At 45.7% G+C, this 25,673-nt stretch overlaps 1 long non-coding RNA gene across 1 annotated transcript; it reads left to right on the forward strand.

The window, feature by feature from the left end:
- Window positions 1–1,886: 1,886 nt before the first annotated feature.
- On the forward strand, window positions 1,887–25,348 carry LOC127487700 (uncharacterized). The gene is made up of 4 exons (XR_007914755.2): window positions 1,887–2,158; window positions 3,336–3,561; window positions 19,409–19,624; window positions 24,714–25,348. It is a non-coding gene; the product is annotated as an uncharacterized lncRNA (long non-coding RNA).
- Window positions 25,349–25,673: the final 325 nt, after the last annotated feature.

A 25,673-nucleotide genomic window follows, 5' to 3' on the forward strand; every position in this document is an offset into this window, starting at 1 on the left:
AATGGTGTTTGTAGGCAACCAGAGACTTAAATGGAGCAGTTTTTTAAAAACGTAATTTTGTTGTTCACCTGAAAGACTACAATGGAAATGTGCAAAAAAGCCTTCCAAAACATGAGTCTTCCATTAACGATGGCTAAAGGAAAGGCTAGTAAGACATTCCAATTCCAGAGCTCATTTGCTATCTTTAAGGATGGGGGGCGTTATGTGGCATAAGCTACAGGCCATTGTTAACATGGCAGCTCAAAAGGCTTGGAGAGACTCTTTGGGGTCCTAGATCCCTAGTTTTTTAGAGAATAGGCAATTTTCTGCTTTCTTATCTAATTTGTTTTCTTTTATTTTTTTCTTTTTGATCGGCAGAGTGGACAGTGAGAGAGAGAGAGACAGAGAGAAAGGTCTTCCTTTTGCCATTGTTTTACCCTCCAATGGCTGCCGTGGCCAGTGCATCACGCTGATCCGAAGGCAGAAGCCAGGTGCTTTCTCCTGGTCTCCCATGGGGTGCAGGGCCCAAGCACTTGGGCCGTCATCCACTGCACTCCTGGGCCATAGCAGAGAGCTGGCCTGGAAGAGCGGCAACCGGGACAGAATCCGGCGCCCTGACCGGGACTAGAACCCGATGTGCTGGCGCCGCAAGGTGGAGGATTAGCCTATTGAGCCGTGGCGCTGGCCTATCTAATTTGTTTTCAATGAATTGTTATATTTGAACGTGCTCCCCAAAGCTCATGTGTTGGGAACTTAATTCCCAACTCTGTCTTTACAGGTAATTAGGTCAACAGAGCTCTGCCCTCAGGAACAGATTAATTTTATTATCATAAGAATGAGTTTATTATAGGGGTAAGCTTTATGGCATAACAGGTTAAGCTGCTGCCTGTAACACCGCCATCCCGTATGGGCGCCAGTGCATGTCACGGCTGCTCGACTTCTAATCCACCTTCCTGCTAATGCACCTGGGAAGGCAGCGGAAGATAGCCCAAATCCTTGAGCCCTTGCACCCATGTGGGCCCCTTGCACCCACATGGGAGACCTGGATGAAGCTCCTGGCTCCTGGCTTTGATCTAGTCCAGATTTGGGTGTTGGGGCCATTTGGGGAGTGAACCAGCTGACGGAAGATCTCTCTATCTCTCCTTCTCTCTTTCTGTAACTCTATCTCTCAAACAGTTTTAACCAAAATAGCTGTTATCCCTTCTTTGTTTGCAAGATAACTTTAGTCTTATCTAGGGTGAAAATGTCACAAATCAGGAGTCCTCCTGGCAACAAACGGTGGCCTGTGAGTTGGAAGCAGGGAGCACAGGGATGGGAAAGCTTGGTCAGTCCTCAGACGCTCCCTTTGCTTTTCTCCTCCTTTCCTGTTGCATGAATGCTGCATTTTCAGCATCCATCTTGGTTCCTTATATGGTCTTTAACTTAGAAATTTTATATTGTTGATAGGGGAGTGGAAAGATGGGAGGAACTAGGGTTCTTGCAAATCAAGGGGCTATCTTTAGTGATCAAAAGATTAACATAAGCTGTATCTGATCATAACTAACATGGTGCAACCAGATAAGAAGAATCAGGCCAAATGAATGGAATTATGTTATAGTTGCTAGGAAATCCTCTTGTTCTTTCTCAGTTGGATCACAAGCCCTGGGATGAAGACTCAATAACACTGGTGTCAATTTTTGCCACAGTGCTTGGCACTTTGTATTTATTTAATAAATGTTTAATGTTGATGCTGGAGGCAATAAAGGAGGTGCCTTTCCTTTGCACCCATTCCATGCTTCATTTTCATCTTGAAGAGTATCACAAGATCTCATAACTGCTCAATGTTCTGGTTTTCCCATACAGGCTGAGCAACCTTTTAGAGTGCTGGTATGATGTCACAAAAGGAAAATTCCACACACCTGGCCACATGAGACAGATCATACTCAAAATGTAGGCTCAGTAAAAGTATTCTACAAAACTACCTTCAGGCTATGGGTGTGAGGTGTAAGTCTTAAACATAATTGAGTTTCGTGCTTAGACTGGGGTCCCCATCCTCAGGATATCTCATTATGCCTATGCAGATTTTCCAAAGTCTGGAATCTGAAGCACTTCTGGCCTGAAGCATCTCGGGATGCTCAAGTTGTAGTAAAATCGTAACAACAGATACTTCGTCATCTCCGAGGAAGTCAGTAGAAACAAGGTATGTGTTACCTGAAGACAACCAGGCTTGCCAATCCATGTGCACAGCTGAAGGCAGTTAACATCAGGAACTGGAAATTTCTGTCTGAAGAATGCAGCTCCCTGGCCTCACTTGTGAAATTACTCCCTTTCCCCATGGTTTTCTGAGTGTCCATCATGGGACCCCTATCATGTGCTCACGGGCCAAGGGGTCGGCTGGCACGCACCCTTAACACCACCATGTTCCCCTCTTCCAGGGAAGTTTCTCTGGGCACAGTCTGAGCTAGCTTTATTGCCTTCTTCCTCCTCTCCAGGGACCACCATTTCTTCCTTATGCATTGGTAGAACCCTGGGCACACTGCCCGTGCCCCAGGAAGCCCTCAGGGACTTCGGGCTGGGCGTGTCTTCTTTCCTGAGTGACAGATGCGGGAAGGCAGGTGAGGCCTTCTCAGGCGTGGAGTCTCCAACCCGAGTTCCTCACCCCAAACCTCTTCCACCTTGACAGCAGTAGGGCATCTCTGCGGGACACTCCTATCCAGGGACCTTGCAGTTGAGTGTGAAACTCTTCAGTAAGGATTCTTCGTAAGAGGAGTTTGTAGATTTAAAGAAGAAAGCCTTGCAAGGTGGGGTTTGGAACAGACAGCACCCGTGTCAGCGGCAGTGACTTTCCTTTGGTGAATGAACGCCTCACCTCTGAGTCTGGTCTTAGGGTGAACAGTGACTCGGATTGAGAGGTGGGATTCCCACCACAAAACTGGATTTTCAGACCTCCCGCTGTGAACATTCCCAGTCTTCTGGGCCTTTCTCTCGCTGCCAGCAGGAGCCCGCGGCTCAGGGCTCAGCCAGGTGGCAGCATAAAGCAAAAAACCCGCCACCCGCCGTCGTCCCTGGCTGCTTGCTCTCTCCACACACCCTCCTCTTTCCCCCACCCCTATCAGATCAAACCCAGGATGCACATTCTGCTCCAGCCTCCCACTTCCCCAGACGCCTCTGGCTCAAAATCACCCAACGAAGGAGCTGAGAGCCTGTTTAAGGCTGCAGTTCCGTGGTACATCGCTCAGAGCAAGGGGAGTGTGTTTTAAAATGTTCTGCAGATTCTGTGGCTATCGCCCCTGCTCCCATCCTCAGCTAACATTGTCAAGCTCCCATTTTGTTCAGCCAAGTGCTGGGGGTTCTGATTTGTTTTTGTTTTTCCTCAGGGCCATGGTGGCTGCTGATGGCTGCATGCTCATGACATTTCAGAAGAAAAAAAGGGACTACAGGCTGGGGAGGATTTCCAGAGAAGGCCACTGCCTGGAGACCAGAGCAGGGGATGCTCTGGGCTTTCTTAGAGAGGTCCGTAACCATGGCAGGGAACGGAGTATTCCTACCGTTGGCTGGCACAGAAAGGCTGAGTTTGTCTTGTGCTCACATAGGATTCCAAAGGTAATGTTCTCACCATTTGGTTGGTGTTTCTTATTCTCAGAAACCCAGATCATTCTCAGAAGGACATTGCACCTGCCATCCCTACGTGAGCAGCTGTAAGTGTGCAGATCTGGCTCATCTTGGGGCACTAGGGAGATAGCTCCAGTGCAGCAGATCTGGAAAGTAAGAAAGAAAATGGAACGGTTGGGATCCACAGATGACTGTGGATCAGTGGATCTGCTTGGAGAAGGCCCCAGCCTCAGGGATAATTCCTGTTTCCAGCTAACCATGCACAACCACTGCTGATTCACTACCCACACGGTCACAACAGCCAGAGCTGGACCAGGCTGAAGCCAGAAACCAGGAACTTCATCCATGTCTCCCATATAGGTGGCAAGAGCCCAAGTGCTTGAGCCCTCACCTGCCACTTCCCAGACACTTTAGCAGGGAGATGACTCGGAAGAGCAGTAGCCGGGATTCAAAATGGCACTCCAGTATGGGATGCGGGCATCCCATCGCTCTAACGTGCTACAGTGCCAACCCTGGTAATGGAAATGTTATTGGGACAGAGGGTATCCTAGGTGGAGTAGAGGGGTGCTTGTTTAAGGGCCTGGTGGATAAGAATAGAGTTTAGTGCTACCAATAGCAACATGAAGATTAAATTGCCTTTTTTTTTTTTTTAAGATTTATTCATTTATTTGAAAGTCAGAATTACACACAGAGAGAAGGAGAGGCAGGGGAAGAAAGAGAGAGAGAGAAAGGTCTTCCACCTGCTGGTTCACTCCCCAATTGACCCAACGGCCAGAGCTGCACTGATCTGAAGCCAGGAGCCAGGAGCTTCTTCTGGGTCTCCCATATGGATGAAGGGGCCCAAGGATTTGGGCCATCTTCTACTGCTTTCCCAGGCCATAGCAGAGAACTGGATTGGAAGAGGAGCAGCCAGGACAAGAATCAGAGTCCACATGAGTTGCCAGTGATGTGGGCTGAGGGTTAACCTACTGTGCCACAGCACCATGCCGCCCCCGCCCCAATCCCTTCTTTTTGCTACTGATGCCTCTTCCAACCCAGATGACTCCCAGAAAAAAGAACAGTGCGCTGTTCTCCAACCAGGGAATTCCTGGAGGGAAAAATGGCTGCTGCTCAGCCACTCACTGGAGCTTGTCCCTGCAGGCCAGCGAGGTAGCCTCTCCCCAGTTCTCCAGCTCAGGACCAGCAGAGGAGACGCGTTAGCATAAAGCGGAGAGAGCACCGAAGGTACCTCGCATTAGCAGACAATATTGCCTTGATTGCAGACAACACACATGAATTGAATTGATCAAGGAATCTTCCCATCAAAGCCAGAAATGAGTGGAAATTAACTTGAACAAAGTAAGCAAGTGCGCTCAAGAGAGAGCCGGGGAGAAGCAACCACAGCAGACTTGGTGCGTGTCAGGGACGTGGAGCAGCAGCGTGTGCGGGCCCATCAGCCCGCGCAGGAGTGATTAATAAACACTTACGGGGACATTCATCTGACAGGCGCTGACAAAGCCCCACAATGATGGGCAGAAGGGGCATTTCTTCTTGATAGATGTATCTGAAATGCTCATTTACTCCTTTTTGATGGATTTAAATGTCCAGGTATTCTCTCTCCATAGAAATTGATTCGGAAATGGTGCCAGGTTAAAAATAAGGGCTACAGATTGAACTACATCCACGTGGAAGAGAATATATTTGTCCTAGTCATCAATGCATAGATTGAAATGGGCTGGAATTCGGCGGAGGCTTGGAGCAGGGGGGCACTTTTTTTTATTTTTTTAAAGGTATGAAACCAGTTTGCCTGAGATTCTGTAAATACTTTCAGTGACTGGATACTCTATAAGTCTTTTCCTTGCAGGTCTGAAATGGTTGAAAATTACCCACTGGGCACGCATTCTCAAATAGCAGTCTTAAATTTGGACTTAATGAGACACACACTGGGTCTGAATTTTCCAAAGCACGAGACTTGAATGTGGCAATGGAACACCACTTAACCTGGTCCTCAGAGGCAGGGAGGCTCAATCACCATGCCCCCATCTCCTGCATGCTCTTCTTCCCAGGAACAAGGCAGGGTTTGCTCTGTTGCACTGAAAGGTCCAACATGGACTGCACCATCCCCTTCCCCTTGCCCGTGAAGCCCAGCCTCCCAGAATTCCATCTGGAATTCTCCTGGGCTTGCTCAGGCAGACCCTAGAGCAGTGTTTGTGGTGACCTGTGCAAGAGGAGAGGCATCTGTCCTCTGGGTGTGTGGTGCCATTTGGCAGCAAGGGTGTGATGACACAAAGATGCTTCTGGATCTGAGTCACACAAGGAGCCCAGGGGGAACCACAACAAGTCAAAACTATTTAGATTTTTATTATATTTTTAAAGATGAATTTATTTGAGATGCAGTCACAGAGAGGGAGAATGAGAGAGAGGGAGAGAGAGAGAGAGAGAGAGAGGTCTTCCATCCGCTGGTTCACTCCCCAGTTGGCTGCAACAGCCAGAGCTGCACCAATCAATCTGAAGCCAGGACCCAGGAGCTTCTTCTGGGTATCCCATGTGGGTGCAGGGGTCCATGGACTTATGGGCCATCTCCCACTGCCTTCCTAGGCCATAGCAGAGAGCTGGATCGGAAGTGGAGCAGCTGGGACTTGAACCGCTTCCCATATGGGATGCTGGCACTGCAAGCAGTGGCTTTACCCACTACACCACAGCACCAGCCCCTTGAGTCCCTTCTTATCGTGATGTTTATGTTAAAGTGTCTACATCTTCATCCTTCTGTCAGCGGCCACACTCTGCCATGGGTCTCAGCAAGCTCAATTTCAGGTGTGTTTGTGCAAACATCTCTGTCGTACTACTCAGGGTGCTTCCCAGCCCTGTGGGAAATGGGGAGCTGTCAAGAATTAGTCCAATATTTTCCTTATCCATTCATCCGAAGGTGGACACCTTAGTTGATTCCAAATTTGGGCTGTCATGAACAGTGCTGCTACGAACATGGTGGTGCAGGTATGTCTTCGATACATTGTGTTCATGTCTTTTGGGTATATACCCAGTAGTGGGATTGCTGGATCACACAGCAAGTCTATTTCTAGTTTTTGTATAACTCTCTACACTCGTCTTTGACCCGTCTGGAGTTGATTTTTGTATATGGTGAGAGGTATGGATCTAACTCCATTCTTATTCACATACACATCCAGGTTAGCAAGCACCACTTGTTGAAGAGATTATCCTTACTCCACTGTGTGGTCTGAGTATTTTGACAAAAATCAGTTGGCTGTATGTACATGGATTAATTTCTGGGCTCTCTATTCCATTTATCCATGTATCGGTTTTTATGCCAGTACCAAGCCGTTTTCATTACTATAGTTTTGTATTGTGCTTTGAAGTTGGATATTGTGATAGCTTCAGCTGGGTTTTCCTTGCTCATGATCACCTTGACTATCCTGGGTCTTTTGAGATTTCATATGAATTTCAGGATTGTTTTGCTAATTCTGTAAAGAATGTCACTGGTATTTTGATAGAGATTGCATTGAATCTGTAGATTGCTTTAGGTAATATAGACATTTTAATGATATTGATTTTTGCAATCCATGAGCAAGGAATATCTATTTTTGTGTGTCCTTGATGATTTCTTTCATCAATGTTTGATCATTTTCATTGTAGATATTTTTTACTTTGGTTAAATTTATTCCTAAATATTTGATTTTTGTGTGTGTGGCTATTGTGAATAGGATTTCTTTCTTGATTTTTCTTTCAGTGAGTTCATCATTAACATATAAAAAGCTGTTTTGTATGCTTATTTTGTAACCTGAAACTGAATTGGTTTATTAATTCTAACAACTTTTGTAAAAAAGAATGAAATTCTACCATTGGCAGCACAATGAATGCAACTGGAGGATATTGTGTTGAATAAAATAAACCAGACACAGAAAGACTGCATATTCTCCTTTATATATGGGAGCTAAAATTTTCTTAAAAAGGAAGAAAGAAATTCCTGTGTATATGAGTGTTGTTGCAAATATAGTTTTATGAAATTTTGTTTTATATGTTTGCCAAACCAGTGGTTAAGAATGTTATACTTCTATAGTTCTAATGATCTCTGATTACATTAAAATTTACTGTGTGTGGGTGAAATGGTTATTTTTCCACTCAATTATTGTTTGTCTCTATTACCACTAAACTAGAGTCTGTTTGCTTTTTACTTATTAATCTTCTTATTCAGTGAGGTATTAAGCCTGTTTACTGTAATGTAAATTTAAAGTGTATTATCTCAAAATCTAAAGAAAACAGAAAGGGAAAAGAAAGGAGGGTGGGAGAGATTTAGAGGGATGGAGGGAGGGAGAAGGGAAACATCATCATGTTCTTAGAATTTTATCCAAGAACAATACTGAATCTGTTAGAAACCAATTAAATTTTTTAAAAGAATAAATAAGTTGTATGGTTAAATTTTCAATACTATAACCCAAACTACTAGTAATTCTGATGTAATAATGATCTAAAGGTATCTTACCTATATGAATGCAATGAAAATATTTATTTAGAAAAAAATTAGTTTAATGCCCAACATGGGCTCAGGGTACTGGGACACCAAGCATGGAAGCTCCTGTGAGCCTAGCACCTGTCCCCTCTGTCCTCGTACCCAGAGAGCCCTGTAGTCATTTCCTCAGAAGTAGAGATGAGAGTAGCCCGATGTGTGCACGTGACAAGGATGCCAGGGGCTTTCTGGGAGTAGGTGTGGGATGAGCCCTTGGAATCACGTGGACCCCACTGTTGCTATTGCTGGTGGTGGGCATTTATGAAGCAGAGCAGGCTTTTTCTAGTTATTCGTCTCTTGGATCCGGGATTTCAGGTCCACACACACCAACTTTTCTAGTAGGAATTTTCTCTAACGTACACCACAATAGAGAGAGGCTACGCACCTATGTGTTCCTGTGTTCCTATGACTCAGCTTCAACAGTTGTGACTCACGGTCAATGTCATTTCATCCCCATCTCTACTCATTTACCCTCCCTCCACAGGACTGCCTGGAAAGATATTCCTTATTTGAAAGTTTTTATTAATTTACTTTCACCTAGCTATTTTTTTTTTTTGACAGGCAGAGTGGACAGTGAGAGAGAGAGAGACAGAGAGAAAGGTCTTCCTTTGCCTTTGGTTCACCCTCCAATGGCCGCCGCAGCCAGCACGCTGCGGCCGGCGCACTGCGCTGATCCGGTGGCAGGAGCCAGGTGCTTCCTCCTGGTCTCTCATGGGGTGCAGGGCCCAAGCACTTGGGCCATCCTCCACTGCACTCCCTGGCTACAGCAGAGAGCTGGCCTGGAAGAGGGGCAACTGGGGTACCTAACTATTTTTTCAAATAAAATGACATTTTCTTTTTTTCCCTAAAGAAACCTTTTATTTGAGGAATACAAACTTTATGCATTTCATAAGTACAACTTCAAGAATATAGTGATTCTTCCCATCATACCCACCCTCCCACCCACACTCCCACCCCTCCTCCTCCTCCCTCTCCCATTCCCAGTCCCATTCTCCACTAAGATTCCTTTTCAGTTAACCTTATACACAAGAGACCAACTCTACATTAAGTAAAGACTTCAATAATTTGCTCAGAAAAAAAAAAAAACTATTCCTCAACAGTTGAGACAAAGGCTGTTCAAAATCATTGCAACTTGAAGTTAATTTCACTTCTTCTTCTTTTTTTAATTTAATTAACTTTAAAGAAGCACCTGAGGCTGATGGTGTGGCATAGAGGGTAAAGCCTCTGTCTGCTGCTTCCACATGGGTGCCAATTCAAGTCCTGGCTGCTGCACTTCTGATCCAGCTCTCTGCTAGGGCCTGGGGAAGCAGAAGAAGATGACCCAAGTCCTTGGGCCCCTGCACTTGCGTGGGAAACCCAGAGAAAGCTCTTGGCTCCTGGCTTCGGATTGACGCAGCTCTGGCCGTTGCAGCCTCTGGGGAGTGAACCAGCAGATGGAAGACCTTTCTCTCTCTCTGCCTCTGCTTCTCTGTAACTCCGTCTTTCAAATAAATAAATATTTTTTTAAAAGAAGCACCCAAGGATGATACCTCTTTTGTGAACACTTAGACATAATATAACTTATGAGACATATGCATATCCTCCATTTAATACCTTAAAAGAAAGTAAGTCCTAGAGAAAGCACCTAAGAAAACAAGCAATGGAGTTGGACACTTAGGCATAACTAAGACTTACGAGACATAAGAATATTCTCTACTTAATACGCTAAGATGAACAAGTCTTTGAGAACAAGTTTTACTGTTAACTCTTATAATACAACTGTGTGAGGACAAAGGTCCTGCATGGAGAGTTAGTGCACAGTGACTCCCGTTGTTAACTTAACAATGAACACTCTCATGTATGGCGTCAATGAGCACTCAAGGCTCTTGACATGAGCTGCCTAGGCTATGGAAGCCTTTTGAATCCATAAACTGTCAGTATTTAGACAAGGCCATAAGCAAAGTAGAAGTTCTCTCCTACCTTCAGAGAAAAGTGTCTCCTTCTTCAACAACCCCTTCTTTCCACTGGGGTCTCACCCACCAAGGTCCTTCATTAGGACATTTTTTGCCACAGTGTCTTGGCTTTCCATGCCTGCTTTCTTGTGGGCTTTTCAGTCAGACTCAAAAACCTTAAGGACTGATTCTGAGGAAAGTGACCTTTTCTTATTGAAAGTAGTACATGCTCATTGTTACAAAATAAAATGGCATGTAAATGAAAAGAAAGCATTTTTAAAAAAGATCTATTCATTTGACAGTCAGATTTAGAGAGAGAGAGAGAGAGAGAGAGAGAGAGAGGGATTTTTCATCCACTAAGTTCACTCCACAGATAGTGGCAACCCAGGAGGCAGGAGCTTCATCTAGGTCTCCTACATGGGTGGGAGGGGCTCATACACTCGGGTCATCCTCTGCTGCTTTCCCAGGCCATTATCAGGGAGCTAGATCAGAAATGGAGCAGCTGGGACTAAAATCGGAGCCCATAGGGGAAGCCAGCATCCTAGACAGTGACTTTACCCATTACACCACAACACTGGCCCCAAAACAAAGCAAATATAGTTCTATGAAAACTATATATTCATATAATTCCTTTTAAAAATATTTTTAGGGATATATTTGAAAGATTTTGGTATCAAGTACAAATTTCACTTCCATTAGCTTTTTTGTTAGAGATTTATTCATTTATTTGAAAGGCAGAGTTACAGAGAGTCAGAGGTAGAGAGAGGTGTTCCGTTCACTGGTTCACTCCCCAGATGGCCTGAGTTGGGCCACTCTGAAGCCAGGAGCCAGGAACCAGTAGCTTCTTCTGGGACTCCCACATGGGTGCAGGGGCACAAGGACTTGGGCCATCTTCTGCTACTTTTCCAGGCACATTAGCAGGGAGCTGGATAGGAAATGGATCAGCCGGAACTCAAACTGGTGTCCATTTGGGATGCCAGTACTGCAGGTGATGGCTTTACCCACTATGCCACAGTATTGGCCCAAACAAAGCATTCTTAAATCTATCATTTGCATATATAATAGCTTGATTTCTGCTATTTCATTTTTCTCTGTGTAAATTAGTTTTTAAAAATATTTATTTATAGCAGGCGCCGCGGCTCACTAGGCTAATCCTCCACCTAGCGGCGCCGGCACACCGGGTTCTAGTCCCGGTCAGGGTGCCGGATTCTGTCCCGGTTGCCCCTCTTCCAGGCCAGCTCTCTGCTGTGGCCCGGGAATGCAGTGGAGGATGGCCCAAGTGCTTGGGCCCTGCACCGCATGGGAGACCAGGAGGAAGCACCTGGCTCCTGCCATCGGATCAGCACGGTGCTCTGGCCGCAGCGCGCCGGCTGCGGCGGCCATTGGAGGGTGAACCAAAGGCAAAGGAAGACCTTTCTCTCTGTCTCTCTCTCTCTCTCTCACTGTCCACTCTGCCTGTCAAAAAAAATATTTATTTGAAAGTAAGATTTACATGGGAGAGGAGAGGCAGAGAGAGAGGTCTTCCGTTCACTGGTTTACTCCCCAATTGGCCACAATGGCTGGAGCTGCGCCAATCTGAAGCCAGGAGCCAGGAGCTTCCTCTGGGTCTTCCCAAGTGGGTGCAGGGGCCCAAGGGCTTGGACCATCTTCTACTGCTTTCCCAGGCCATAGCAGAGAGCTGGATCAGAAGTGGAGCAGCAGGGACTTGAACCAGCACCCATATGGGATGCTGGCACTGCAGGCGGAGGCTTTACCACTACTCCACAGTGCCGGCCCCCCGTAAATCAGTTTTAAATGTGAAAATGGGCTACATAGCACAGATTTATTGGGATTTGATTTGTTTTTCCTTTCAATAGAACACCTTTCCTCATTAATATAGAACCATGGAAATAACATTTTAAATACCCAAAGATAATTTAGTTGCATAGAAAAAGCATAATGTAACTTTTCTTTATTGATATGTTTTTTTGTTGTGTAATGTTATAAAAATAAAATGCATCAAAAGAATTGTTCTAGCAATATCTTGTCCACATGGTTATTTGTCTTGTTAAGATAACTCCTAGCACTGGGGTTGCTAGGTCAAAGCCGGTACATATTTCAAAGCTTCTGACTGCATGTTGCCTGTGACATTGCTTATTCCACTTTGCATTCCTATCATTAGGGCATGAGGATGTTGGTCTCCATAAAACTTTGACAACACCACCAGATATTGCAGCTTTATCTGGTTTTTGTTGTTACTGTAAATGGAAAATAGACAAGGTGGTATTATTTTAAAATAGCGAACTTAGCAACAGAACAACTACAGACAGTCCCCGACTTGCGATCATTTGATGTAACATTTTTTTTGACTTTAGAATGGTACAAAATCATACCATACAACCACACTGTTTTTTACTTTCTGTATCATACTCTATAAATTACGTGAGCTATTCAGCACGGGCTTTGTGCTAGATGACTTTCCCCAACTGTAGGCTGATGTTGAGTACTCCGAGCACATTTATAGCAGGCTAGGCTATAGTGGTAAGCATATTAAATGCATTTTCCACTTAAGATGTTTTCTTCTTGTGATGAGTTTCTCAGGATGTAATCCTGTTGGTAAGTTGAGAAGTATCTGTGGAATCAAGTAATTAAGAGGTTCTAAAACAAAATGATTATAATCGAACAAGATTAGAAATCCCTACCCAGTATATAGGAACACAGAGGAGAATGCCTAATCGAAAGTGGTTGGTGGTGACGGAGTCATGGAAAGCTGTTGGAAAGGGTTCATGACCTCAGTGAGCCGTTTCTTGCTCTTACGCTACTGTGGTCCGCCCATCAGGAGGTGGCATCTCGTTCCTCATCCTTTTCGCAGCTGGGTGGTCTTGTGACTTGCTTTCATCAGTAGAATTCAGTAGAAGTGATGTTGTGCTGGCTCTCAGCCATGAGTGCCTCTATGTCCTGTAGGAACCCTTCCTCCACCGCGAGAAGAAGCCTAGTCCCAACAAGTCCCTTGGAGGCTGAAAGACCATTTAGAGCAGAAACAGCCACAGCTGGGGCTCACCTAGCCCACCAGGCTTCCCGAGGATCCAGCAGCTGACTGGGACACTTGTTTTATCAGCAGACCCAGCAGATACCAGCCAAACTTAAGTGCAGATCAGTAGAACAACACAGGCTGTCCATGTGCTAGTGATAATTTAAAAACTGTTACGGTTCCCACTAAGATGACTACAATGGATGCAACGTCCTTGAAGATAAGTTTTGAAAAATAAGTAGACTTCAGAAGGACCTGGATTTGTTGAGTCACTATGTGAAGTGCCTGATAATGGTAAGTGTAGACAAATACTTGGTATTTGTCCCTAGATGATTATGATGGACTACGGTAAAAATCAGCATTTAGTGTTTTGGTGATAGCCCTCACCCAAAAGCCCCCACTTTTTCAAAACAACACAAATGACTATGCTAATTATTTTCTCTGACATAAATACCATGTTGGGGGTAGGGCACCATTCTTGAATCAAAATTCATGCTGTTTGCTGGGTTTTTGCTCCCCTTGGGGGCCATCAGCTCCAATCCCTGACTTCTTAGCACTTTCAAGCTTATTCACATCAGGGTGTGTTTCTAGCAGTCTCCAGATTCTCCAAGGCGATAGAAATCTGGCACTGGGTGCTCCATAGAGGGAAATTATAATTGATGCCATCAGTGCCATTCCTGGAGACTCAAGTACCATAAATAGTTTCATGAATCTTAAAGTCAAACTAGGGGACATTGTTAAAAGTCCCTGTAACTCATGGTCCCTATCAAGCCCACTCTTTTGATGATTTTGAGCAAGGTAGTCTTCCTAAAGAGTCTGCAAGAGTAAAAGGAAGTTGACAAGAGGTCCTGCATCAGTCAGCTTTTGGTCACTATAACAAGTACTTGAGAGAAGCTATTCACAAAGGAAGAAGCATTATTTTGTCTTGCAGTTTTGGAAGTTCCTAGTCCAAGACTGAGCAGCCCATTGGCCCAGTGTCTGATGAAGGTGGTGGCTGGTGGGATATGTACAGAAGATCATGTGGTGAGCCAGGAAGCAGAGAGAGAGCAACTGGGCTTGTCCCAGGCTTATATAACCAATGCTCACACCTAGTGACCTTTAGGTCACACCCCTATTGACCCTTAGGTCACTTAGACCAGAACAAGGCTCATATTCTAAATACCATAATTAGATCCAGTCTCTGCCTTCTCCCACATAGCACCACCCGGTGGCCATGCCTTTAACCCATGGGTCTTTAGAGAACACCAAAACTCATATCTAGACTGTAGCAGACACTCATCCAGTGCTTTAGACAGTAAATTTGCAGCCCTGGAACATCTACCCAGCTGCAAATGCCAAAATTTCTAACAATGGTTTGAACACTTCGGATGTCTTTTTTAAACCTTAAATAAAATATTGATGCAACTATGCAATAATACTCTCAGGGGACCCAAGCTTTGCTTTGCTTTCCTTTCCAGCATCCTTCATTGGTTGCGTTTTTTTTCTTTTTTCATGCTTGTACCTCCCAGTGAACACAAGGTTGTTGCTCTCCAAATCATGGAATACTCCAGGCAGGGAAATGCAGAGGGAGCAAAGGGTGGGTCTTTGGCTTTTCGTCGGGAACCAGAACCTCCTGGGAACCTCTGCGTTCAGATTCCTCTGCTGGAAAGGAGTGGGGAAAGGGAATTGGGGATGGGGTCAGGTCAGCCAACCGGTGGTACTGACAGCAACAGAAGAGAATGAGGCAACATCCCTGGAAAGAGAGCTGTGATCAGGGTGATGGGTTTGAAACAAAGATGACCCAACACTTGTCACCCGAGGGTGCTGAAAGCCCGCAGCATGTAGGCTCACCCTGGCTTCTGATAATTGGTTGGAATAGCTCCCCGAATCATGCCATCCCAGGAACTCTTAAAGACTTTGGGGATCCCCACAGCCAGCTTCCACCGAAATCCTCTTCTCCCCACAGATTGCCTCCTCCCGCCATGCTCAACTCTGTTCCTCTTTCTGTGTTCTCCCAAAGCATCAGCAACTCTGGGTTCTTGCACACCATGATGCTTTCTTCTCAGTCCAATAGCAGTGATCAACTCATCAAACACCAGGAGTCTGTGGCAGATCTTTCACTCAATTTCGTTGACCAGGGTTCACTTTAATCAACTGCGTGCCTAAGGAATAAACCTCAGACTGGTGAGGCTGCATTCAGAGAGAACGTTTGCTGAAGCACACTTTACCATTTTTCATCCATCATCTCCCTCTCAAGGCTCTTGCAGGAGAGTCCTTGTTCTCACCTCGAGATCATCTTATCTTTCCCTATAGATGTTTTCAGGCTGATGTTTCTGATTGTGAACTAAATACCTAAGTGAACACTCATTAGTCTCCCGCATCCCAATAGGTCATTTATTTCCTAAGACCCAATACTCATATTCTTAAAAAAAAAAAAAAAAGGACGGACCAGCACTGTGGTGCAGTAGGCTAAGCCTCCATCTGTGGTGCCAGCATCCCATGTGGGTGCTGGTCCGAGTCCTAGCTCCTCCACCTACCATCCAGCTCTCTGTCAATGTGCCTGGGAAAGCAGAGGAAGATGGCCCAAGTGGCCCAAGTGGGCCCATGCACCTGTATGGGAGACACAGAAGAAGCTCCTGGCTCCTGGCTTTGGATCGGTTCAGCTCCGGACATTGTGGCCATTTGGTCAGTGAACCAGCGGATGGAAGACCTTTCTCTCTGTCTCTCTCTCTCTCTGTGTATAACTCTGCCTCTCAAGTAAAAAAATAAAACCTTTAAAAAAAGGAGCCCAAATTTCCTTTTGCCATCCATCACAAATATGAAAACGAACCATCTCTATTTTCTTTAGCAATAGCTAAAGGCAAAGACCACAAATTAACCTCCCTCCATTAGGCACAATCAATAGAGCCTTGGAGTTTTTCCTCCCCTTGTCTAGACTTCTCTTTGGGAATGAAATGTTAGAACGAGGCACATTTCCTGCAAAGGCCCTGGACAAAGGCACCTGCTGACTGCCATCCCTGCCGCTCCAGGAAATGCCAGGCCCAGAGCCCAGGTTTTGGACTCTTGCATGGCAGGAGGCAGTGATGGATGGAGCTCCGGTTTGAAGGTCTGAGCCTTGATGAATGGGACAGGCCTGCTGTGCCTGCCCTGGTGGGGGGGGAGGGGGAGGCGATGGGGACTGGGTTTGCTCAATGGTCACTTTACAGCTCACTGTGAAACCCAGTGGCTGCTTCTGGGATAGGCAGAAGTGGAAGAAGCTGTGGACATTGCATGTTAGGCAAGCTCAGGCCCTGAGCAGTCAGAGGGACGCTCAGCATCGGGTGGAGTCTGCTGTTTGTTCCAGTGTCCCCTGCTTTGCAGGAGGAAAAGATTACTGGAAGGAGTTCCTGGCGCTGCCCACTGGGGGCTCTGATGGGGAGAGGGGAGCCTGTTTTTCCTGAGTGGAAAAGCATAGTCATAAACATTTGATATGCAAGGAGAGCTCTCCAATTCATGCCGTGTGTACTCAGGACTGTTCATCAGAGAGCCTGCCAAGCTGTGAGCTCCTGCGGGGCTCCCTTCGTTACCCAGGGGACAGCCCCTCCTCAGGTGGTGTGGCCCAAGTCAGCCCAGTGTCTGGATCCTCCAGGAGTGGGAAAGGGGCCTGGCTGCCATGCTGTGTAGGCCGTGTTGCCCACATCAGCTCAACCACGCAGCCCACACCCGGCAGTGTGAGGCAGCGGGGTCCCCACGGTGTGGGATGAGATCACTGAGTCTGCTCGCTCTCAGCCACAGTGCTAGGAAATAGCTAATCTGGGATTCGAACACAGGTCTCTCTTGCTCCAAATCTCCTACCAGGGGCTGCCCCTCCCTGAGGCCCTGGGAGCGCTTTGGGCCGGTTCTAGCCCCATGGGAAACAATGAAAGGACTTGGTAAGACTCCCGAATGAAGAATGCAGATATGGCTGCTTCCCCTTCATGGAGGTGCCACCACGGCAGCTGGAAACTTATCCTGGGTGCTTGAAATGCAACGCTGAGGGGCCGGCGCTGCAGTGTAGCCGGCTAAAGCATCTGCCTGTGGTGCCGGTATCGCATATGAGCGCTGGTTCGAGTTCCAGCTGCTCCACTTCCGATCCAGCTCTCTGCTATGGCCTGGGAAAGCAGTGGAAGATGGCCCAAGTGTTTGGTCCTCTGCACCCATGTGGGAGACCCAGAAAAGGCTGCTGGCTCCTGGCTTCAGATTGGCCCAGCTTTGGTCATTGCAGCCATCTGGGGAGTGAACCAGAGGATGGAAGACCTTTCTCTCCGTCTCTCCCTCTCTGTATCTCTGCCTTCAAGTAAACAAATTAATCTTAAAAAAAGTGCAACCCTGAAAGCTTTCACTGCCAGGTCCTCTGACACAGCCTCAGCTTCCACTAACCCCTCAACAGGGGGAACTTTAAGTTGCAAGCTTGAAGCTCTCCTCCCCTGCCCACTCCTCCCCACCCCGCCCCTCCCCTTCCCCAGCGACCTATTCTAGCAGGTGAAAACTCTTTGTTTCCACATGAGAAGGGAGGTGGTTGGAGAAGCAGGTGAGTCAGCAAATGTGGGGAACAACCTGTGCTAATCTCGTGCTTTCTGGGAAACTGTTTGCCAGATCCCAGTGAGGCTGGGATCGGCCATGGGATCCTTCCTCACGGACTTGTAGTCTCCCCTCTGGCAAATGGAGCCGCTCGCTCTTAGGAAAAGCCCGTGGGGACCAGCCTTGTGGCCCAGCGAGTTAAGCCACCACCTGCAATGCTGGCATCCGTGTGGGCACATTTTCGAATCCTAGCTGCCCCACTTCTGATCCTGCTCCCTGATAACGCACCGAGGAAAGCAGCAGAGGATGGCACAGGTGCCTGGGACCCTGCACCCCCATGACAGAACCAGATGGAGTTCCTGGCTCCTGGCTGCAGCCTGGTGCAGCCTTGGTCATTGTGGCCATTTGGGGACTGAACCAGCAGACAGGAGTTCCCTTTCTCTGTCTCTCCACCTCTCTCTGCAACTCTGCCTTTCAAACAAAGAAATAAGAAGCAGGAAAAGACTGTGGACTCTTTCCCAGTCCATGGACAGCCTCGTGTCACATTTTTTCTCAGCACTGGGTCAATGACGCTGTGAGAGGGTCAGTGGTCACCAGCAGGGTCTTGGAGAGACAGACACTGAATCGCAACCCTGCCACCTACTGGCTGTGGGACACGGTGCAGCTCAGCTAACCTCTCCCAGCCTCCTCGGTTTCATCATCAATGAAATGGGAGCACAGGATTCACCCACACCCACAGCTTCGGTTTCTGTAGCGTCAGTTACATGTGATCAACTGCAACCTGAATATAGTAAGTGGAAAATTCCAGAAACTAACAATCCATATGTTTCAAATCGCAGCCGTTTGGAGTAGTGTGATTAAAAGTCTCCCCGCCTAGGACGGGAATCGGTTCTTCATCCAGGGCCTCTGTGCTGTGCACACAGGGAGGCCTTTCATTTCTTTCTAAGTGGTGCTCTTAGGTATCACATTGACGGTTGTGGTTTCTCAGCGCTGTGCTCCTGTAGCCCTTCTGTGCTTAATAATGACCCCAAAGTTCGCGAGGATCGTCACTGGCGATTTTATTACGGCATGTTGTTATTCTTGCTCTATTTTGTTATAAATTATTGTGGTTAAAATCTCTTACTGTGTCTGATTTAATAAGTTGAATATTATCTTAGGCAAATGTATATAGGAAAAAGGATGGCAGGTGCAGGGTTCAGACCTGTCTGCTGTCTCCGGGAATCGTGGGATGTGTGTGCCCGGGGGATAACTGAGGGAGGACTGTTACTTCCATCTCCCTGGTTTATTGTGAGGGTTGAATGCCAGTACCTGGAGTGGGTGGGCTCTCAATCCCTTTCTGTGAAATGAGATGATGCTCCTGAGACACCTGGGTGGTGATTGACATGGGCTATGATCCATGGATGTTCAATAGCAATAAAGAGAGCAATAGTCTGATTGGTGGGCATGCAGAGCTCGGCCACCTGGGCCACCTGAGCTCTCACACACAGCTGTCAAGTGGGGAGTACAGGGGTTGGCTCGATGCTGCAGGTTAACCACCCCTTGGGAGGCCGGCTTTCAATATTGGAGTGCTGGTTCAAGTCCCGATCACTTCATGTTTCTGATCCAGCTTTCTGCTAATGCACCTGGAGGCAGTGGATAATACCCAGGTATTTGGGTCCCTGCCACCCATGTTGGAGACCCAGATGGAGTTTCTCCTCCTGGCTTTGGCCGCCATGAGAAAGTGGACCCATGGATTGCAATGGGCTGCGTATTTTACGTCTCCCACAAAGGTGTCCGCCTTCTAAACCCTGGGTGTAGGTCACCTTGCACAGTATGGGGCTGGTGGAGATGTGATTATATGAAGGATGTTGAGACAGGGAGGTTGTTCCGTTTACTCAGGTAGGTCCAATGTCATCGCAAGGAAGAGAAAGGCAGGTGTGTCAGAAGCAGAAGTGACCAAGGAAGCAGGAGGTTGGAGTAATGAGAGAAGGAGCCAAGGAATGCAGGCCTCTCTAGAAATGGAAAAAAGCGGGGAAGTGGACTCTCCCCCAGAGCGTCCAGAAGGAACCTTGACTGCAGCCCACTGAGACTGATTTTGGACCACTGAACTAACAGGTATTGTTTTGTATCAGTAAGTTTCTGATGATGTGTTACAGCAGCAATAGGAAATTAACAGAATCATCCAACCAGCATTTGTTTCACTCTTACATATCTAGTTAAATTTGAGCATATGTTTCTTGGATATAGACTATTTGTGTGTGTGTATCTACGTCAAATTTTAGAAATCATTCTATGAATGTGCTTATTGATTTACTCAACTTAAAAAAAAAACAGTATAGTATTCCCTTATCCAATTGGAAAGAAAGTTCTTCACACAGAAGGAAAACGATACTTGATCGATATATGTGTCTACCAGGGTGGGCATTTGCCACAGTGGCTAGCATGCTGCTTGACATGTCCACATTCTGTACCAGAGTGCCTGGTTGGTGCCCTGGCTCTGCTTCTGTTTCCTGCAGGTGCACACCCTGCGAGGCAGCAGGTGATGGCTCGAGTACTTGGGTTTCTGTCATGCTTGTGGAAGACTCAGATTGCTTTCTGGCCTCCTAGCTTCAACCTGCTCTAACCTGGCTCTTTCAGGCATCTGGGGAGTGAGCCAGCAGATGTAAGATGTCTCTCTCTGTCGCTCTGTCTCTGTCTCTGCCTTTCCAAGAGAATTCTTTTTCTTTTTCTTTCTTTCTTTCTTTTTTTTTTGGACAGGCAGAGTTAGACAGTGAGAGAGAGACAGAGACAGAGAGAAAGATCTTCCTTTTTCCATTGGTTCACCCCCCCAAATGCTGCTAGGCCAGCGCGCTGTGGCCGGTGCACTGTGCCGATCTGAAGCCAGGAGCCAGGTGCTTCCTCCTGGCCTCCCATGCGGGTGCAGGGCCCAAAGACTGGAACCATCCTCCACTGCCCTCCTGGGCCACAGCAGAGAGCGGGACTGGAAGAGGAGCAACCGGGACAGAATCAGGTGCCCCAACTGGGACTAGAACCTGGTGTGCCAGCGCCACAGGCGGAGAATTAGCCAAGTGAGCCATGGCGCCGGCCTCCAATAGAATTCTTAAAAAGGCAATAAAAATGAAAAAAGAATCTACCTAATGTAATGGAAAACATCAGAAAAGGTAACTATGTAAATAATTATAAAGAGCATTTCTTCTTATTTAAATATCTTTAAGATATTCTACTGTTTTAAACAGAATATTAAGATACTCAGCAAATTACACAATAACACATGTAGAAATAAAATGTGTGGCAACAATTGCACAAGGGCCAGGAAAGGAGAAATGGAAGTCAGATATTTTCATTTTCTTGTACTGTATGTGAATTAGTATAACAAGGTTTGAAAGTAGACTATGTAAGTGGTAATTTAAAAATATTCACTATAATTACTAAAGCAACTACCAAAAAAGAGATAGTTAATAAGACAATAAGAGATGAAATGAAGTCATTAAAATATTCAATTAATATGTAAGAAACAAAAAATAAAAAGGAAAAGACAACAAAGAACAGATGGAAGGGGCTGGCGCTGTGGTGTAGTGGGTTAAGCCACCTTTGGTGTCTGCATCCAATATGGGTACTGGTTCAAGTCCCAGCTGCTCCACTCCCCATCCAGCTCTCTGCTATGGTCTGGGAAAGCAGTAGAAGATGGCGCAAGTCCTTGGGCCCCTGCACCCACGTGGGAGACCTGGAAGAAGCTCCTGGCTCTTGCTTTGGATCAGCGCAGCTTCAGCCATTGCGGCCAGTTGGGGAATGAACCAGTGGATGGAAGACCTCTCTCTCTCTCTGTCTCCCCCTTTCTCTGTGTAACTTGACTTTCAAATAAATAAATAAATCTTTAAAAAAAAAAGAACAGATGGAAGAAATTGGAAACAAATAAAAAATTAATAGGTTCAAAGCCAACCTGCAGTGCTGGCATCCCATATGGGTGCTCGTTTGAGTCCCGGCTACTCCACTTCCGATCCAGCTCCCTACTAACCTGGGAAAGCATCGGAGGATGGCCCAAGTCCTTGGGCCCCTGCACCCATGTGGGAGACACAAAAGAAGCTCCTGGCTCCCGGCTTCTGATTGGCTCAGCTCCAATTTGGAGCTCCATTTGGGGAGTGAACCTGTGGATGAAAGATATCTCTCTCTCTACCTCTACCTTTACCTTTCTCTGTAACTCTGTCTTTCAAATAAATAAAATAAATCTTAAAAAAAAAAACAACCACAGCATTACTCGTTAAATGTAAGTGGCATAATACTCCAAATAATAGCAGGGACTGTTGGATTAGATAAAAAAAAGTAAGTTGCCATTATATGCTACCAATAAGGAGCCCATTTCAGATATAAACATATAACTAGGTTAAAGGTAAAAATATAGACAAGATATGCCATGTTAATACCAATAAAAATGATAGAATTGTTATATTAACATCAAAGTATATTTCAGAACAAAGAATATTGTAGAACCAGGATAGAGAGGGTAATTATGCAATCATGTAGAGGTGGATTCATTGGGAGAACATATCAAGCTTAAAAATGTGAGAAGTTAATAATGAGCTTTGAAAATAAATGGAACAAAACTTATGAAGTTACAATGAATTGGAAAAACCCACAGTTATAGAAATTTTGTTACTTCACTTTCAGTAGTGGATAGAACAAGGAGACAGAAAGGCAGGACTTGAACAGCACTTGAATTTGGTCTAGTTGGCACAGAATATTGCACAAAACAACAGCAGAAATAAATATTCTGTTAAAACATGTACAGAACACTGACCCAGATAGATCATATTCTTAGGTATTAAGCAAGAATAAAAAAGTAATTTTTAAAAAAGATTTATTTAATTTATTTGAAAGGAAGAGTTAGAGAGAGAGAGGGAGAAATAGAGAGAGATTTTCCATCCTCTGGTTCACTCCCCAAATGACCGCAACAGCCGGGGCTGGGCCAGGCCAAAGCCAGGAGCCAGGAGCTTCTTTTGGGTCTCCCACATGGATGTAGGGGCCCAAGGACTTGGGCCATCTTCTGCTGCTTTCCCAGGAGCATTAGCAGGGAGCTGGATTGGAAGTGGAGCACCCCATATGGGATGCTGGCATCATAGACTGTAGCTTTACCCACTATGTCATAGCATTAGGCCCCTCAATAAATTTAAAGGATTCAAATCAGAGTATTTTCTCTGACTACAATGGAGATTAAACTAGCAAGCAATAAGAGAAAGAAACGGGGAGAATTCCCAAATATTTAGAAACTCAGATACTTCTAAGTAAATAGATGAGAATGCATTTTTCAACTCCCCACTAAAGTGCCTGGGAAAGTAGTGGAAAATGGCCCAACTACTTGGACCCCTACCAGCCACATGGGAGACCTCGAAGAAGCTCCTGTCTCCTGATTTTGGGCTGGCCCAAACCCTAGCCATTGAAGCCACTGGGGGAGTGAACCAGCAAATGGAAGCTCCCTCTCTCTGTAACTCTGCCTTCCAAATAAAAACAAATCTTCCGGGGGCCAGTGCTGTGGTGTAGCAGGTAAAGCCACCCCCTGCAGTGCCAGCGTCCCATATGGGCACCGGTTTGAATCTTGGCTGCTCCACTTCCGATCCAGCTCTCTGCTATGGCCTGGGAAAACAGTAGAAGATGGTCCAAGTCCTTGGGTCCTTGCACCCATGTGGAAAACCCAGAGGAAGCTCCTGGCTCCTGGCTTCGGATCGGCACAGCTTTGGCTGTTGCAGTCAGTTGGGGAGTGAACCAGTGGATGGCAGACCTTTCTTTCTCTCTCTCTCTCTCTCTCTCTGTGCTTCTCCTTTCTCTGTGTTACTCTGACTTTCAAATAAATAAATAAATAAATCTCTAAAAAAATCTCCAAAGGGAAAAATATACCTTTTATAGTAATATAAAATATATTAATACTTACTAATAAATCTGACAAAAGATGTTCAATACCTAAATAAATGGAGAGACACACCTCACATTGTCAGAAGACTCAATATAGTTAAAATGTGAATGTGCCCCAAGTTACTCCAATGGCTCAGTTTAATCCCAGTTAAAATTCCTCAATTCTTTGTAGAAATTGATAATGTGACTCTAAAATTTATGTAGAAATTCAAAAGATCTGAACTAGGCGAAGCAACTTTGAAAAAAAAAAGAATGGGTTGATGGGCTAATGATACTTGATTTTGAGACTAATAACGATACACTGTATACTAACTGCATTAAGGCAGACAAGCAAAATAGGATAGAGAGTTGGAATTAGATTTATGTACATATGAACAATTGAGTTTTGAAGAAGATGCAAAGGCAATTCAATGGAGAAAATATGTTCTTTTCAGTAAACAGTGTAAAACATGAACTTAAATTCATACTTTTCACTGTGTACTGAAATAGACCCAAGGTGGATAATAGACATATATAAAAGCCTTCAAATCACTATAATAAGGGAATGAATTTCTTTAATGAACTATTTAAAGAGACAGCTCAGCGAAGAGGAGAAACGGCCCATGAGAATGTGCTGAATTCAATTAGTCGTTAGGGAACACGAATACAAAAATGCTGCAAATTAAAAGTAAGCCCACAATTCTATCAAAAAAGCAGACCACCTGGAGAACAGTAGCAACAGCAAACTTCTTAGCAATTAAAAATAGATACTTGAATATAGATAAAAGCCAGATAGGACAGGAAGATAAACTGGAGGAAGCTTCTCAGATAATAGAGCAAGAAGTGAAGAGGATGGACAATAGAATCCAAATACTGGAAGACTAGCGTCTCAGTTGAGGAGTGCCAATAGCCAAGCAACGGGTATTCCATGAGGACAGAGAACAATGAGAGGGAGGAGAGGACCTCATAAACTGAAAGATGAGATCATACATTACATGGACACAGCAACTATTGTTGCACAAGAAAGGCATACACCCATTACAAGGAACATCAGTGCCAACCTTCAGAACACTAAGAGAAAGGCGAAGCCCCATAGGTCCCATAGAAAGGCTAAGGAACCAGAATGGCTTTGAACTTCTAGCCACAAGGGCTTCAGGCTTCGATGGAAAAATCTTTCCCATTTAGATTCCTAACCCCAGTGAGACTCTCAAACAGGGGGGTGGGGAGCAGGTAGAATAAAGGCATTTCTAAGTATTAAGTGTTCCAACATTTTAACTTCTTATCAACCCCCCCCCTTTTTTTTTCCTTTTGACAACTATAGGAGAAAGTGCTTCACCAAAACAAGGCAGTAAAGCAAGTAAGAGGAACACAATGGGATACAGGAACGGAACACACAAGAAGAATGGGAACAGAACAATATAAGACAAAGGAAAAGGAACTCTTCAGGCAAATGATGGAAAGAGAGAGAATTCAGAATGACAGCTATGCCCCCGCCCCACTGAGCGCTCACTTCCGCCTGCTGCAGGGCAGAAGATGCTGGCGGAGAGCTTTTCAAGAAGTGAAATTTGTAAACACTTGAGATTTAAAACAAGAGGTGGGGAATTTACAGTTGAGTTAATAAGTACATAGATTATTCTAGGCAAATGGGTGGAAAAACCAATATTACTAACACCAGGAAAAACATAAAAAAGAAAGTTAAATTAAAACTTACTACCCGGGCCGGCACCGCGGCTCAATAGGCTAATCCTCCGCCTTGCGACGCCGGCACACCGGGTTCTAGTCCCGGTCAGGGCACCGGATTCTGTCCCGGTTGCCCCTCTTCCAGGCCAGCTCTCTGCTATGGCCCGGGAGTGCAGTGGAGGATGGCCCAGGTGCTTGGGCCCTGCACCCCATGGGAGACCAGGAAAAGCACCTGGATCCTGGCTCCTGCCTTTGGATCAGCGTGGTGCGCCGGCCGCGGCGGCCATTGGAGGGTGAACCAACAGCAAAAGGAAGACCTTTCTCTCTGTCTCTCTCTCTCACTGTCCACTCTGCCTGTAAAAAAAAAAAAAAAAAAAAAAACTTACTACCCAGCTTAACCCTGGGTGGAACTTATGTGTTAGAATAATAAGCTTCTTGGGTGGTTAGATTAACGGTTTTCAGCAGATTTAGGAATGTGCTAGCCAGCATTTCTTCAAAAACACTTTCCCCCTTTCTCTTCTCTCCTTCTGGGACTCTATGCAAATGCTGTTACGCTCTATGGAACTTCAGGTCTCTGAGGCGCTGTTCATTTTTCTTATTT

This window comes from Oryctolagus cuniculus, chromosome 9, assembly GCF_964237555.1.
Source record: "Oryctolagus cuniculus chromosome 9, mOryCun1.1, whole genome shotgun sequence".
NCBI lineage: Eukaryota > Metazoa > Chordata > Mammalia > Lagomorpha > Leporidae > Oryctolagus > Oryctolagus cuniculus.